Source organism: Mauremys reevesii, linkage group 3, assembly GCF_016161935.1.
Source record: "Mauremys reevesii isolate NIE-2019 linkage group 3, ASM1616193v1, whole genome shotgun sequence".
Classification (NCBI taxonomy): domain Eukaryota; kingdom Metazoa; phylum Chordata; order Testudines; family Geoemydidae; genus Mauremys; species Mauremys reevesii.
The window spans coordinates 116781717-116798957 of record NC_052625.1 but is presented as its reverse complement, the minus strand read 5'-3'; the positions used below and the strand labels follow the sequence as shown (position 1 = coordinate 116798957).

The following is a 17241-nucleotide window of genomic DNA, read 5'->3' as shown; positions in this document are numbered from 1 at the left end:
ACTCTGAATTTGTGTGGCAATCTGGGCTCGTTGAGGCAAAACTGAACTTAGCTCTCTTGTCAATGTGTGAAAGCTACTGCTCCTTTCATTATTAATATAATCAAATATTATCTTGACATATGGATATATTCCCATTCCATTTAAAGTGTCAGCTGTTTATTTCCTCACTCAGTTGACCTTTCCTATTTCCTTATAATTTGTTGCGCTCTCATCCTTTCTACAATCTGCTATTTTTCTAAAAAATGTTAGGAAAGGGTGGGTGTCATTTTGAGGGTTTATCAATATAAATGTCTGATTTTTCCATTCGTGCTATACATAGGGTCATAATATTAAGAAAGACCCTTGTTAAAGCCCATAATAATCTTTTGTTGCAGGCCTGGTTTAGGTCTTGCTATTCATATATTTAAATATTTCAGCTGTATTTGTTATAGCCTCTAATGATCCTCTATATATCAGAAACTAGGCTAAAAATGATTTTATTCAGGGTACTTGGCCAATTTCAATGTGTGTGTGTGTGTGTGTGTATTATATATATATATCAGATGTCTTGTAAACAATTTCTTAAGTTTAAGGCCCTACTTATGAATTTCAACAACTTCTTTTTGAGTCCTGTTTTTGAGAGATGATATGATCTTTCTGGACTCCAACTTGATGAGATACTACTATTTTGATGACAGTTCTGTGACGGTGGGGGGACCAGGTCCAGAGGCCCCCTGCCCCAGAATAGAGCAGAGAGAATTCCTCCAGGCAGCCTAGAGTGGCTGAGATGAGCAGCCAATCAGAGGGACTGATGGAGCAGCCAATACAGGGCCTGAAGGGCCCTATATAAGACAAGCAGCAGAGCAGCGAAGTTCAATTGCTATGTGGGGTTTGAGGAGTGAAGACCGGATGCCTGTCTGGCAGGAAGAGCAGCACGACCAGCAGCAGGTCAGTGCAGGCAGGCTGAAGCCCAGGGGGACTGAGCACAGAACCTGTCCAGGCCAGTGAGGGTACCGAGATGGGCACTACTGGTCTGGTTGAAGACTGAGCCATGGGAGCCTGATGAAATACCATCAGCTGCGGGTACTGAGATGATCCTGGGCTGGTTGGTTGAAGAAGGCAGTGCCTCTAGAAGCCCTAGAGCTATGGCCCCACACCAGTGCTGAGATAAGAAGTTGGTTCTGCATACCCCAGAAGTGGAGACAGTGTATGTGGCTCAACTGGAGGGCTGAGTTGCTGAAGATCTGCCAAGAGACCCATCAGCCGGGAGTGGGTGCTTGTGAGAGGCGGGTGCCACCGCGGTGTAAGAACTAAAACCAAAAGCAGGCTCATACTCAACCGACCAAACGGGGCTGTCCGTGAGAGGTGGTTGCTGCCCCCAAAAAAGACAGTGATTGCAGATATATCAGCCAGAGAAAACAGGGCACTTGTGTAACTTGTGTTACAAGTACCTAGAGTAGTTTCATAGAATCATAGAATCTCAGGGTTGGAAGGGACCTCAGGAGGTCATCTAGTCCAACCCCCTGCTCAAAGCAGGACCAACTTGTATTAACTTCTATCTTGAGTAGAACTGTTGGTGACTTTAAGGATTTTTTTTTCTTTTTTTATACAGCTTGTGTAAATAGAAAAGGGGATTGGGAAGAGTTTTCTTCCCAATTCTAATACTGAATCAGTCTGTGACCTTAAGCGTGTCCCTTTTAACTTCCCTGTGACTCAATTTAACCACTTAAAACATGTCTAATAATATTTATCTCAGAAATGTGTCTCATAATTTAATTATTTTTAAAGACCTTAAAATGTAGGACTTGATTAATCAATGTCTTTACTCCAGTTTTATGCTAATTATTATAGATTTCATTGACGTTAGAGCTGCATAAAACTGGAATAACTCACTGATGAATCTGGCCCATGAAATATAGTCATGCCATGAAGGGAAAATTATTATTGAAAAGTTTCTTCTAACTTTGGACCACAAACACTAAAGTGATTGTCATAATCATATGGTGATTGCATGGTGTCCCAAAAGGGCAGAGTTAAGGTTGTTTGAATGTCCTATTTGTGTGTTTGAATACCTTATCATGTTTGGATTTCCTTTAAGAGTAACTCTTTCCTGACTTTGTAATGCTTGGTTTGGGATAATTGCAACGTTTCTAAAATAGGTTTACCCTTATGTTAATGGTATGTACTCTCAGCCTTAACTCTATTTTAATTTAAGTTGTTGTTTTTTATACTATAGTTTGTTCTTTAGTGCCATTGTTCATGTAGTCTTACCTGTTGGCAATGCATCTCTCTTGCTCTCTTTGTATCCTTTGACTCACTAGCATTATGCGGTTTTCTGCAATGCAGCATTTCTCTGAGTATCCATGACCATAAGCAATGTATCTTTTTTTCTCTAAAGGAGTTTTAGAAATTGTTTTGGCACATAGGTTTATTTCAGCAGGTGTGATAGTATGTTGGGAGAGATGGTGTATTGGTTCTCTGCGGCAGTGCTGAAACACCAACTTCCTGCAAAAGAGATAAGGGTAATGCAGGCTGACCACATAAAACCATTATTTGGCACCTATGCCCTAGTGCAACAATCCAACTAACTGATGAGTGGGCACCATGCCATCTGAGCAGATGTGCTTGAATGTACAGAGCCAAAAGAGAATGTATGTGCATCAAGTGTGGATGTTGATGGCAGGCTTCCCAGCCAGTGATGTCTTAACAACTAAATGTCCTGAGTTCTTACATCTCTAGTTAAAGGGATGCCAGCGTTACTTGGGATTAACTTTCAAAGAGTAAAAATAAAAAGTTGTAAAGAACTATTGAATTGGTCACATTAGACAAGAAGTGAAGGTAGAGACAAAACATAATGGAGTTTCTACCTCCTAACTTCTCTGAGGACTAGAATGTGCTAATGCCAGCTCTTTTACTGCATCCTGAATACTGCAGAACCATGGCTAAATCATGGGAGATGGTGCATAAGCACTATTCTGGTGTAATGAAACCTTGACAGATTTGTTCAGAAGAAGTATGGTTGTAGGTATTTACTCTTGCTATACGTGTGCACAGTCAAATATTGATTAATAAAGAAAATACTTGTAGTACATTGCATTCTTTAAATATGTGCAATCCGTTTTTATTAATGATACATATAGATTTTCTGATTTCAGTGCAAAATGTACATTTTCAAATGCTACATTGTTTGCTTCAAGAATTTAGTTATGCCTATTTTGTTTTTTTGTTTTGTACCTTTTAGGGCTATTGAATGAAGGAATTCTTTTTATTTTATTGGTGTCACAGCTGTCGTTAATAGTTCATCCAATGATTTTGCAGATTTTTAAAGAAACTCTAATGCTATACTGACCCACATTGATTTGTCAAACCCCTCGTTTACTGAAGTTCACTTGTATCCCTTGAGAACTGCACTACGCTCCTGTAGTCTCAGCCTTCTAGGGCAATGAAGAGAATTCTGGCCAGCTCTGCAGACAGATGGCTTTAAACCAGTGGTGGGCAAGCTGCGACCCGTCTGGGAAATCCGCTGTCGGGCCGTCAGACCGTTTCTTTCCATTTGCACAGCTGCCTGCAGCGCCCAGTGGCCGCGGGTTGCCCACCACGGCCTTAAACAGTTGTGCTTTGTGAAGCCCCTTTACAGCTGGACAGTTTGCAAAGTCACCAGTAATCGTTCTCTTTGCTGTTCCCTGGCGGATGAAGTGCAGCATTTGTAGCTGTCTGATCCTTCTCAACACAGCCAACATCTCTCAAGTCAGGACTGCCAGCCAGCAGGCTTTGGAGCTCTTTGTGCGCTGTCCCCCACCCCTGGAATGTAAACTTTTCAGAGTATCTTAGCTCGCTCTCACTGACTTACACAACCTGGATTTTCCAAACTTTTTGAGTGGCCTTGATAACTTAAGAAAACTGCTGTTGTACAGAACTGTGTATAGAACAGGGATCGGCAACCTTTGGCCCATGGCCCGCCAGGGCCAGGCCAGTTTGTTTACCTGCCACTCCACAGGTTTGGCCAATCGTGGCTCCCACTGGCCGCGATTCACCGCTCCAGGCCAATGGGGGCTGTGGGAAGTGGCAGCCAGCACATCCCTTGGCCCAAGCCACTTCCCGCAGCCCTCATTGGCCTGGAGCTGTGAACCGCGGCCAGTGGGAGCCACAATCGGCTGAACCTGCGGACGCAGCAGGTAAACAAACCAGCCCGCCAGGGTACTTACCCTGGTGGGCCACGTGCCAGAGGTTGCCGATCCCTGGTATAGAATGAGGAAAGACTCTGTACTTCCTCTTCCTGCGCACCCCCCACCCACCCACAAGTGCTGGAACTAGGGATGCTGTGGTTGCTGCCCTCCCCCTCGCTTGAAGTAGTAATTGTGATGCTGTACCCCATAGTGCTTTATGGGAATATGACATAACTGGAATAGGTTTTGTGCTGGCTGTGCCATATAACATATCTCTGTAAAGGTTATGGTCTACACTATCTATTCATCCTATTTGTACACATATATCATTTTGTACTGGAGGTAAAGAATATTGGCTGTATACTTGCTTGATTTCTAAGTAAGCTTTGTGAGGCATTTGGTCAGCTTCCTTAGGAAGGAATTCGCAAGGTTAAGTACCCGATCAGGAAGCACTTGGGGAACAATGCATCTTGGAATGCTCCAATCCACATAAGAAGTCTTCCTGAAGACATACAAGATACGATGTGGACAATGGCTTCTGCCTGTAAAGACTGTGAGTCATGCATGGACATGTGACTTGCCCAGGTGACTCCAGAATTCCATCTTGGAGCTGGACTTTGCATAGGAGTGAGGAGGGGGTCTCCATCCACAAGAGAACCTTCCATTTGGCCTTCAGCTGGCTAAAGAGAGAGCATCTCCACCCCTCAGGTTACTTGGAAGAAACTGGAACAAAGAGCAGTAACTGCAAGGGGTGTGAGTGATTGCTGGGCCCAGGCTAAAAGGAGATTGGTCTGTAAAAGGGAGCATTCTGGAACTGATGAGGATCTTATCTGTAGTCAGTTTGATTAAACATAGATCTGCGCATTTTATTTTATTTTGCTTGGAGACTTACTTTGTTCTGTCTGTTACTACTTGGAATCACTTAAATCCTACTTTCTGTATTTAATAAAATCACTTTTTACTTATTAATTGACCCAGAGTATGTATTAATACCTGGGGGAGCAAACAGCCGTGCATATCTCTATCAGTGTTATAGAGGGTGAACAATTTATGAGTTTACCCTGCATAAGCTTTATCCAGGGTAAAACGGATTTATTTGGGTTTAGACCCCATTCGGAGTTGGGCATCTGAGTGTTAAAGACAAGCACACTTCTCTGAGCTGCTTTCAGGTAAACCTGCAGCTTTGGGGCAAGTAATTCAGACTCTGGGTCTGTGTTGAAGCTGTCTGGCTCAGCAAGACAGGGTGCTGGAGTCCTGAGCTGGCAGGGAAAGCAGGGATAGAAGTAGTCTTGGCACATCGGGTGGCAGCTCCCAAGGGGGTTTGTGATCCAACCCATCACAGTAATAACAACCCAGATACATGCTTTCCACCTTCAGCACCCCAAGATAAAAATGTTGAAGAGAATTCCTTCTATATGAAGTTATTAGAACGTGTTTTTAAGATCAGACAGCCTAGCCTAGGTAAAGGTGATAAACAGATCTGTCCTAGACAAAGGAATGTGGGTTTACCTCATCTTACAAATGAGCAGTAAACAAGCCATTGAGCTAAACTGGAAGGGATTTTCCTGCATCTGACCTCAAGAGAGACCTTCCTGACTTGTAAGACAAAAACATCCAACTGTATCCTTAATTTTAGGAGACAAAGAAACCAAGCAATTTGATCTCCGTGATGGGTGCTGGCTAGCAAAAGCTGGAAATGAGTTGGTGAGGAGCTATCTTGAAGAAAAACTGTATCTTGCTAGATTAAGTTTTAGTCTTTTAGTTGCATGGTTTGCTTGTAACCAGATCTACCTATATCCCTATTACTTGTTATCACTTTATCCATGATTCTTTTCTTAATAGACTTGTTTTGCTTTCATATAAACCATCAGTGCTGTGTACATTCAGTAATGTGTGTGCTTCTAGCAAGCTGACAAGCTGGATTATTTTACTGTCTCTCTACAGGCAGTGATCTTAACCCTTTCTCTGTGAGGGTCCAGAGGGAGGGACTGGTTCCAGAAGTAGGATGAATTCAGGGCTGGAAGCATACTAAGGTCAGCCTGCAAGGAGTAACCAGATTGGGCAAAGCCAGGATGAAGCTTGCAGGCTGCTGACAGGCTGTTGGGGCCAGAGCCCTGGACCAAAGTGGCTGAGCCACAAGACAGCCAGGATTATAAGGCAGACAGCAATCAAACTCCTTACTGGCCTGGGTGAACCCAAAAATATCACAACTGAATCGGCAAAGACAGTGCATAAGGTCTTAGAAAAAAAAAGAATAATTTATTCATGTATACAGTGGAGGAGAATGATTCCCTAAATCATTACTCAACGATTTACTCAAATATCCAACAATCCTAAGTGGCACTCAGACACTATTATGATAGGCATCAATATAAGAATCTAGATAAATGTTAGTAGAGCTCTATTCCTAGCTAAGATTCTACTGATTGTATCTCTTTCTTTCTGTTAAAAATTAATACTGGAAGATTTTTGGATCTCATTACTTGTATATTTTATCAGAAAGTTTAAATTCGTACAGCTGCTAAAAGCTCTATTCATATAAAACTCCATGACTGAATCATAATCATGATTCTTGTTTCTAAATTTCTTTGAAACAAGCCCTAGGCACTAGAAATGTGGTCTATTTTTCTCCCTTGTAATACTCCTAGATCTAGCTGCAAAACAAAATAAAAAAAATCGTCCATGTTCTATGTTTCTTCCTGCATTTAAAAGCTCTTACATGGAAAAAAACACATTGGAAAAAAATTAGGATGTCATGATTTCAATTCCATTAAATCTGTATACCTTTTCAAGCATTGGGATTTCATTGAAAACCAATCCCTTCAGCTGTTTCTATGAAGATTATTCTTCTGTATGTTTTGCAAAGTTTAGTAAGCACTGAAGAAATAGGCACTGCACTCTTTTTAACATAATGTGCACCCAACTCAGAGGAAGTTAGCTTTCTGGAAATATCTATCTGGATGTGTTGGAGGCTTATACAATTTATTAACATAGCCACTCACATGACCTGTATCATGATATCTAAAGATACATGTTACCTGCCATATTGATATGCTAAAAAACTGGCAAAACAATTATTCAGACACCTATTCTATACAGGGATGGTTATTGTAAGAAAGATGGGTATAGAACAAAACATTAAGCCTTAATGACAGCAGCTAATAGTATAGGATATAAGAAGGCAAAAATGGTATTGGGCTATGATTTGGCTACATAAATTTTAAAAAAATGGTGGCTATATAACCATTAAAATTTTTAGAAACAAATTACACAGACACAATAGAAAATAATATATGTACTCAATTACTGTCTTGGGAAGGTGACTTTGTTTACATTTTTGACTAAATGACCCTCAGAATAGGGCCTGGCTTGTGCCAATTAGTTATCCGTTCTGGTGTTGCTGCTAACATAATGGAGAAAAAACACTCCAAAGCTAGATTACAAAACATTTTGTTAAATTACTTGCATTCCAATTCACCAAGGTCTCCTTCCCAATAGATCTGTGGTAGTCAGCCCTTTTAACCTATTTGGCAGTGAATATTAGCCCAGCATCTAATTAATATGTCTAACTGCCTAAAATAAGCTCCTACATTCATGAAGCCTATGTAGACTGGGCAGGGGCGGCTCTAGCATTTCGCCACCCCAAGCACGGCGGCACGCCATGCGGGGCGCTCTGCCGGTCGCCGGTCCAGCGGCTCCGGGGGACCTCCCGCAGACATGCCTGCGGAGGGTCCGCTGGTCCCACAGCTCTGGTGAACCTCCCGCAGGCGTACCTGCGGATGCTCCACCGAAGCCGCGGGACCAGCAGACCCTCCGCAGGAACGGCTGCGGGAGGTCCACCGGAGCCACCTGCCACCCTCTCAGCGACCGGCAGAGCGCCCCCCGCAGCATGCCACCCCAAGCATGCGCTTGGCGTGCTGGGGCCTGGAGCCGCCCCTGAGACTGAGTGCAGTACAAGAAACTTGCATACTTGGTCTCATTTTTTGTCTGTATAAGGACATAAAATGAACTTGAAAGACAGTATGAAACTATTATGGTAGACACACGTACAATTCTACAATCTTAGTTAACGGTTACTTGTAGTACTCTTGATTGGAACTTGTTCCAAAACAAAGGCACACGGTAACTCGGAGACAACCTTTACAGAACATACACAAGCGTGTAAACTTCCTTATTTATTGGGCACTCCATTTCAAGAAGTGGTCAACTGGCTGATCTGGTTCGTCACCCAAAAGAAAGTCACTGTGTTACTTACCACACAACAATTCAGCTGCAGCTTTCAGCTGAGTTTCTGCTCACAGTAAGAGATGACACTGCAAACACAGAAGGATTGAAGGATGGACATGACTATAGGCTTTTCCCAATACAATAGTGGGTGACCCAAAGTGGTGGAAAATAGAAAGATGGTTAAAGATGCCTATCCAAAAAAGGTACTTGACGTAACCAAGAAGACTTGTGGTTGGCTGATTTAGGACCTGTCTTCTACCTTCTAAGTTTAGTTTTTGAGAATCAATGTGCTGAAGGAGACAGGCCACTTTATCTTATTTCTGTTTCATAGAATTGAAAGGGACCTCAGAAGATCATCTAGTCCAACCCCCTGCTCAAAGCAGGACCAATACCTAGACAGATTTTTACCCCAGTTCCCTAAATGGCCCCCTCAAGGATTAAACTCCCCACCCTGGGTTTAGCAGGCCAATGCTCAAACCACTGAGCTATCCCTCCCCCCTGTTTGATTCCTCTCCTTGGGGAGGTGCTGGCATAGAGCAATCAGATGATGATGACACACTTCTTCCAAAGATTCATGTGTTCCACCAAAATGAGAGTCGTCCTCTCTGACTATCCAATCAGGAAATGAGACATGAGGTTTTGAATTCTTACAAGTGAGGCTGGAGTTTTCCAGTCTCTGTGTAACACACAAGCTGGTGTGACAAGACATAAGACATGTTAGGCCAAAGCTGTTGGTACTACCATCTTGGTACATATGTTGAACACTAGTTGGTTTACTCCAGTCAGCAATTTACCTCCACAAGTTGCTTTCCCTGGGCCCTTTTGTGGTATAACACTTGGCCAATTTTGCAGTTATGCTTGCTCAAGTTGCAGTTTCTCCAACAATACTTTTCTAGCTGCTGAAATGTCCATTTTAAAGTTCATATAATTTATAAAGGCCCTCCATATTCTTGATGCTCTTTAAACTTGTTTTAACAATCCATTATACAATGCAAAGTGTGGCAAATTGCCGGCACTATTATGATGGGTCACGCGCTTTCTCTTCTTTGGGGGGGGGGTTCGGGGTGCCATTTCTTGCCCCTGAATTGGAATATTAACTGCCCCACTAGTGTCCTAGAGGAGGGTAGTGGAGAGGGAGGGACCTGGGCCCACCCTCTACTCCAGGTCCCAGCCCAGGGGCCCTGAGGATAGTGGTAAACCACTTGAACTGACGGTTCCTTCCCTTGGGCTACTTCCCTCTCCTGCCCTTCAGCTTGTGGGGGCTTCCTGCCCTCCCTCTGTACAATCCAGGTGCCGCTTACCTAGGGTCTAGGACTTCTTAGCCCACCGCAGCACTTCTCCAAACTGTCCTCCGCTTCCCTTCAAACTGTTCTCTGCTCCAACACCAATCCTCTCTGCTCCAACTCCTTCAAACTGTTCTCTGCTCCAATACCAATCCTTTTTGCTCCAGACTGTTCTCTGCTCCAACACCAATCCTTTCTGCTCCAACTCCTCCCCTCTCTGATTGAAGCAGGGGGTTTTTATCATGTGACTGGCTGCAGGTGCTCTAATTGGCTTCAGGTGCTCTAGTTAATCTATAGCAAACTTTCTTCCCCTTACAGGGAATAAGGCTCCCTTCTAACCCTCTCCTGCTGCCCTTTGGCCATGCTGTATCACAAAAGTCACTTCAAAACCTGTTGTTCTCCAGCAGGCTGGAACAGCTGTATAAATCTTCCATTTCTGTTCTCCTTGTTTTAACAACAATGGTAGGGCCTATGTATGATGGGGCTGAGTCCATGCATTATTAACCAGTTACATTTCTGATTATTCCACTCTGTGGTCAAGTATCCTTATAAACATATTACTTGGTTTACTGCCTCCTTCAGCACAGGTGTTTTTTACTAATTTGATAGGAGATTGCAAATATTATACTGACTTCTTCACTATTACTTAAACTAAAAAAAATCTATATGAATGCAACTTTTCTTTTCTACAGCACTGCCCATGAAGTAAATACTTTCACTAAAGTTTGCAATATCTTGCCAAAAGTTCCATCTCTTGGATTTAACTTCCCTTTTATAGATATTTTAATTATCATATTAGAATTCTTCAAGTTCCCGATTTTACTACTTTATCTGGCATGTCATATATCAAAGTTTGGTATTTATTGATTTTTTTTTTCATTCATAGACCAGGAAAAAATGGGAAGTCTCCCTAGCTACACCAGTATTACACTCTTGTGAAAGGTTGTAACATTCTGAGTTTCCTCTGATTATTAAACAAATCTATCTGTTAGACTGTGGGTTTTTGTTCTCTCAACCCTCAGTTCTGTGTTTTCTAAAAGGTTTTGATGCTTGAGCAATTCTTAATAGTCAGAACTCATGATTTTTGGGACCTTAGTTTCTACATTACACAATCTTTTCTTTTAGTATGGTGACTTACTAGCAGTCAATAATTGTTGCTTATTCACCTTATCTTGATTTCCACATTGTCCTGCAGATATTTGCAAGAATTCAAAATTGTCCCATTTTGAATTGGGATAAAAAGTTAAAATGTTAAAACTATTCACAAACTGAATAATAAATAAAATATTTTGGGTAAGTCAAAATATTTTGTTGTGATAATTTGAATTTAATTTGAATTCAGATTTTCTTTTTCATTAACCTTTCTCAGGCTCATTAGCTTAAATTTTTTAAACAAAAAGTAATTTTGAACCAGGAAACGAATTTTTCATGGAGAAAATGTCAAAATGAAACATTTCAATAAATCTTAAACTTTTAACATGACATTTTTTTCAAGTTGGGAAAGTTGTCCAGCCTGACCCTGTTTTGTAACCAGTTTTAGTTTTGGTCAAATCAGCATTTTGACAAAAAAAATTGTGACCACCCCAATAGTGAAGAACACACCAATCTTAACTTAACTTTACCTACTCAACTTGCATAAAAACTCCCTTTCCCCTCCTATCATAGACTGCACATTTTATGGAAGTGATGTACAACATTTTCTGAAATACTTTTTCAAATATTCCTGTGACAAGTACACTTTATACAATATAATATCTACACTAGTCATCTTCATGTAGGACAACTCCCATGATTGTAGTACCAGAATTGAGGGATATAGCCTGTTCTGAAAGTATAGATATGGGGAAAAAAGAAGGAGGTGTTGTGCTACATGCCAAGAATGTATACACTTGGTCCAAGGGGAAGTGAGCAACAGGCCTCCTGAGAGTCTTTGGGTGAGGATAATAAGGGAAAAGAACAGTAGTGATGTTATAGTAGGGTCTATTATAGGCCACCAAATCAGCAAAGGAAATGGATGAGCCATTCTAAAAGGAGGTAACAAGATTAGCTAATACACATGAGCTAGTATTAATGGGGAATTTTAACTTCCCTGAAAGTTCCCTGGAACTGCGAACTGCAGCCAGTGGGAGCTGCTATCGGCCAAACCTGAGGACGCTGCAGGTAAACAAACCGTCCCAAGCCGCCAGCAGATTTCCCTGATGGGCTGCATGCCAAAGGTTGCCGATCCCTGAACTAGACAGTCACTACACACTCGAATGAACTGTCACAGAAAGGATGTCTTTTATCACTTATCAGCAGTGGGCAAACTTTTTTTCACAAAATGATCACTGACCTTTCAGTCCTCATTCTCAAAGGAAATGTGCACCAACACCTTCAAAAAAGAAGTCTGGGAGCTTAAATTCATAACATTGCTAGATGCTAAAAATCATGGACTGAACAGAGATGCTGGATTTATGGCTTATTGCAACAATCTGTAATCCACTAACAGCATCCCCTCCAGCTGCCTCCCCTGCTTTCCTTTCCCCGCTGTGACTGGAGAAGTATTGACATGCCACTTCACCTTGAAATGTGTTAACCAGTTATGCTAAACAATCTATTCCACCTTGTATTTAGCTGTGGCACTGAGTACATATCCCAGATCTGAAGAGCTCTGTGGAGACTTGAAATCCTGTCTCTCTCACTCTCAGACATTGGTCCAATAAAAGATATTACCTCACCCACCTTGTTTCTCTAATATCCTGGGACCAACATGGCTATAATAACACTGCATAGTGCTGACCTAGTCCATCTAGAGAGTCATATATGAACATAAATATTGTCTCTTAACTATGAAGGCAGAGTGAATTGTATTGATCAATGTCTCTCAAGGTTTCAAGGAAGCCCTACTAACCATAGGTAGGTTTGGCAAATAGGTTTCTGGGTGATAGTTCTAAGTGTTTGATAGACTCTTGCAGAGCTGCAGTGGTAAGCTGAGAGCAGAGATGAAGGACTAGAAAATGTATGCAGGAGTCAGACATCTGGTATGAACCAGATGCTGTACCAGCACTCCTCTGAAGATTTAATTTTCCAGAATCCCAGATTTCATTTCATTTTTTTTGTGGGGGGTGGGGGGAGGGCAGAGAGTCTTTTACTGTTATGGTTGTTATGGTTTGCCATTTTAAATATGTAAAAATATAACAAACCAATCCTTTGAACACACAGAGCATCAGAATTTAATGTTGCTTTTTCAGTTATAGAGGCATAAGAACATAAGAACGGCCATACTGGGTCAGACCAAAGGTCCATCAAGCCCAATATCCTGTCCTCTGACAGTGGCCAATGGCAGGTGCCCCAAAGGGAATGAACAGACAGGTTATCATCAAGTGATCCATGCCCTGTCACCCAATCCCAGCTTCTGTCAAACAGAGGCTTGGGACACCATTCCTGCCCATCCTGGCTAATAGCCATTGATGAACCTATCCTCCATGAATCTATCTAGCTCCCTTTTGAATCCCTTCACAGCATTCTCTGGCAAGGAGTTCCAGAGGTTGACGGTATGTTGCATGAAAAATACTTTCTTGTGTTTGTTTTAAACCTGCTACCTATTAATTTCATTTGGTGGCCCCTTGTTCTTGTATTATGCGAAGGAGTAAATAACACTTCCTTATTTACTTTCTCTATACCACTCATGATTTTATAGAGCTCTATCATATCCCATCTTAGTCGCCTCTTTTCCAAGCTGAAAAGTCCCAGTCTTATTAATCTCTCCTCATATGGAAGCCGTTCTATACCCCTAATCATTTTCGTTGGCCTTTTCTGAACCTTTTCCAATTCCAATATATCTTTTTTGAGATGGGGAGACCACATCTGCTTGCATTATTCAAGGCATCATAACGATTTCTGAGGAACACATGCTCTTTGTCTGAGGATTTTCAAAATGATATTCAAAGGATCAGTCTCCAAATCTGTTTTTACTTAAAAGGTATATGGGAGTTTCTTTCCATATGGGGAGGTAACATGGCAAGGACATTGGACGCAGGGAGTCCAGAGACCGGGCTTCTATTGATAACTTTGCCACTGAGTATGGAACTAAAACGAGTCATTTAATCTCTCTATGCTTAACTTTCCTGGTCTGAAAAATGTAAGTCATTTTCTTCTTATCAGATGCAGAGCTCATCAAGCCGATATGTCGCAGTCTCATCAGTGAAGTGCAGAGCTCACTGACCAAATCTGGTCAGAGGGCATCAGATCTGGTCAGAGAGCAGTTGTCAGTGATGTGACATTGTCTGTTTTTGGCCACAGCTGCATGTGGGATCCTCTCAATGGCTCCAGATGTGAAAGCTGGCTATATATTGACCCTGGCCCATTTGAAATCAATTCAGAAGGGCCCATGAGCACATGGTAAATCTAAGTCAGATATACCTATGTTTGGGTCAATTATAACAGATTGCAGACCATTATTCATGCCACATTGATGTGTCAGAGAAATCTGAGCAGGGCAAGTGAGCCCACAAGTGCACCCTTGGGTAGTCAAAGAGGTCCATGTATAGTGGTAGGCTTGGGTATGCCCTGATCATCTCAACCATTCTGTCTGTAACATCAACGCGATAGACGTGTGGAGGAATGATGTTAACACAAGAGCTACAGTACTGATGTGGGCGAATCATACAGTTATGATGCACATGTTGAGTGTAGTGTGTGTCAACCTAGCTTGACATAAGATGAATGGAGCTAGACTGCAGCCTGGTATTCTGCTGTAGAGTAACAGAGGGCTAAACCAGGTGATTGGAGAACTGGAGCATTTTATCCCCATGAAGGGCCGGCCAATTTGCTTAGAAGGACCTTCACCTTAGCCACAGATTTCTTCAGGTGGTTAAGATATGTGAGAGATCTAGGATTTCTCTTAGATTGGGTGGGATTTGAGTTTCAAGCACTGTCCATTGTGGAAGAAATTCCGTTCTTGGCCTGCTCTGGCATTGTAAAAATGGAACATACTCAAAACTTTTTATGATAATGACTTTTAACACTCAAATGCCTGTTTATTATTCCTAAAGCTAGTTTCAGATTTTTCAAGTTTATCAAGTTGCTCTAGGTTTTGCTGTCTCACCAGCTCAGAATGCTTTACTTCCTGTATAGCTGTGGCTAGGGTTAAAGCTCACTTCAGTTGTACCTGATGTGAAACATTTTTTTTTCTGTGAACCCAGCCTATCTCTGATACTGATATGTTTTTAATTCCAAAAATCAGTTTTCAGCCAGTATATGCAGAACTCTTATAAAACATTCAACATTTTTCCTCTGATTCTTGAATTCTCTGGTGAAAGCATGCTCTTTCATAAGCCATATTTCTCTGGAGTATAAAGAGATGCATCAAACTTAGCCAGAACCCTTCCATAGTCATCTCCGTGATTGTCTTCAATAAAGTCAAAGGGTTTAAAGATATGCTCTGACTGCTTTCCCATAGCATAAATTAAAGAAGATACCTGTACATCTCCAGTTTCTTTATGCAGCTTTTTTGCAATTTGAAATCTTGCAAAAATACTGCTTCCAGTCTGTCCATTGTGAAGGTTTGTCAAAGATGAAGTTCTCTGGGGCATTGAAGAGTGGCATATTGATGATTCCATTACAGCTTATGCCATCTTTATGCAACTCTTTTCACTGAAGGAAAGAATTTTGATTGGCTTCATGGATCAGTGCCGATGTTCCTCACAAATTAGGAATAACTGTAATCAGCATGTAAATCTTCCATTTTAGCCTTCCAGCTATATTTCTTTTCAGTATAGAATTTCACAATAGCAAGATGGCAATTCTCTCCTGGTTGTAGGTATTGCCCCCTGGTGACATCTTCTGTCTGGTAGTAGTCAAAGGTGTGCTCATTGAGGTTGTTGGCTTGTTGATTTCTGGCTGTTGTATCTTCGTGGTGGTCGCTGTCAGATAGTGCAGCTCCTTAGAACTCCCAGACAGGGGAAAAAGACAGACAACTCTGGCTCCTTGAAGATTTCTTATAAAATGTTTCTAATTAGCTACATATAATAGACAGCACCAGAGGGATTTGTTCCTTGTTGCAGACCTTCAGTGTCGAATTTCCAAAATGATTAGCTGAAGCTCATGAGACAAAAAGCGGCATTTATGATTGCATGTGATCCAGAGATAAGAGATGTGCCAGATCTGAAGCAGTTGAAATAACTGCCAGTGGGGAATGGGAGCGTCCTTGTTTTTCGAGATAATTATGCTCAATACTCATCTCCAAATATTCAGGTAGCAAACACTTAACATGACATTTTCACAAGTAGGGGGTCTTTAAAATAATTTGAAAGCTTTTTGTTGTGGTTGTCCATTAATAGCAGATGTTTGTTTTTAAAAGTTCTAAAATTCAGATGTTGGCAATTTGAATGATTGTGACTAGACAGTTGAGAAAAAGAAGTTATGTTTTTATTTTAAGCATAAGACGCTCTGCTACCACAAATAAATCCAAAGTGGCTTGCTGCATTGTACTGATCCATCACTGTATGCTTACTTTACAAGGTATCTTTTAAATCAGCTACTGTATGAATACAACATGGAAACAGAATTTAGAATCTTCAACTCAGACTACCTCCACCAGAGTGCATGTGTAAATAATATAAAAAATAAAATAAGAAGGTTATGTTTGTGAAGCCTTAATTTTGCCCTCTTCTTGCTTTGGCATATCTGACCTTTGGCATTGGATAGTAACAGTGCTGTATTGTGAAGCAGCCTGCAATAGACTGAATAGCTCAGTATACCATTACTGAACAGGTGCCTTCTTATTGGCTTAAGGTTGGATTTTTAAAAACACTGACATGACTTAGTCCCGTTGACTTCCAGTAGGTATTGTGCTAAGTCACGAAGGTGCTTTTGAAAATCCCATCCTTAGAGAATGGACTTGTATTATCTATAAATCAGAAATCAGCTTGCTCATAAAGAGTAATCTAAACCTTAAATCTAAACATTTATTTAGTCTGCTAGACTAAAGCTTTATTTGTTATCATTTTAAGCAAAGGTTGCCTATCCAGTAGTCTGGCTGGCTGGCAGGCTGACAATGATTTAATTATCGGTAATGTACAAATTAATAGCTATATGTAAATGTCTTGATATGGTCACATGCAAGAATTTTCAAATAAAGTTAGAACAAGATTATGGAGGTCGATGCTTCAAGTAGAAAGTGGTATGACAGACCATATGCAAATGATGAACTATCACATTGAGAAGTACAAGCAACACACCACAGGATTAAAGGAATATAATGTGTATGGCTTGAGGAAAAGGAGAACAAAGGGGAATGTAATAATTTTGTGAACTCTTGAGAGGCAGAGGACATGGATGGCATAACAAGGGGAAATGGCCTTGAACGAAAACTGGGCGGGGAAGAGGGGATAGTTTATATTATATTGGTTTATGAAACAACTCTCACATACGTAATATCATGGGCCCATAGAATAAAAATACCAAACACAGAATTAAATCAGGAGTAACTAGCAAATAGGAATAAGTCATTAGAAAATCGTTTGCAGATGTTAAGGTTTATTAGACATTGGAATAATTTATCAAGGGAATATTTTGAGGCACTAACACTAGGCATGACGAGACAA

At 41.2% G+C, this 17241-nt stretch overlaps 1 protein-coding gene across 1 annotated transcript in view; it reads left to right on the top strand.

Moving 5' to 3' along the window:
* The window catches only part of NKAIN2 (sodium/potassium transporting ATPase interacting 2), a 746352-nt gene that overhangs the window by 365885 nt on the left and 363226 nt on the right, over nucleotides 1-17241 (top strand). The window lies entirely within an intron of this gene.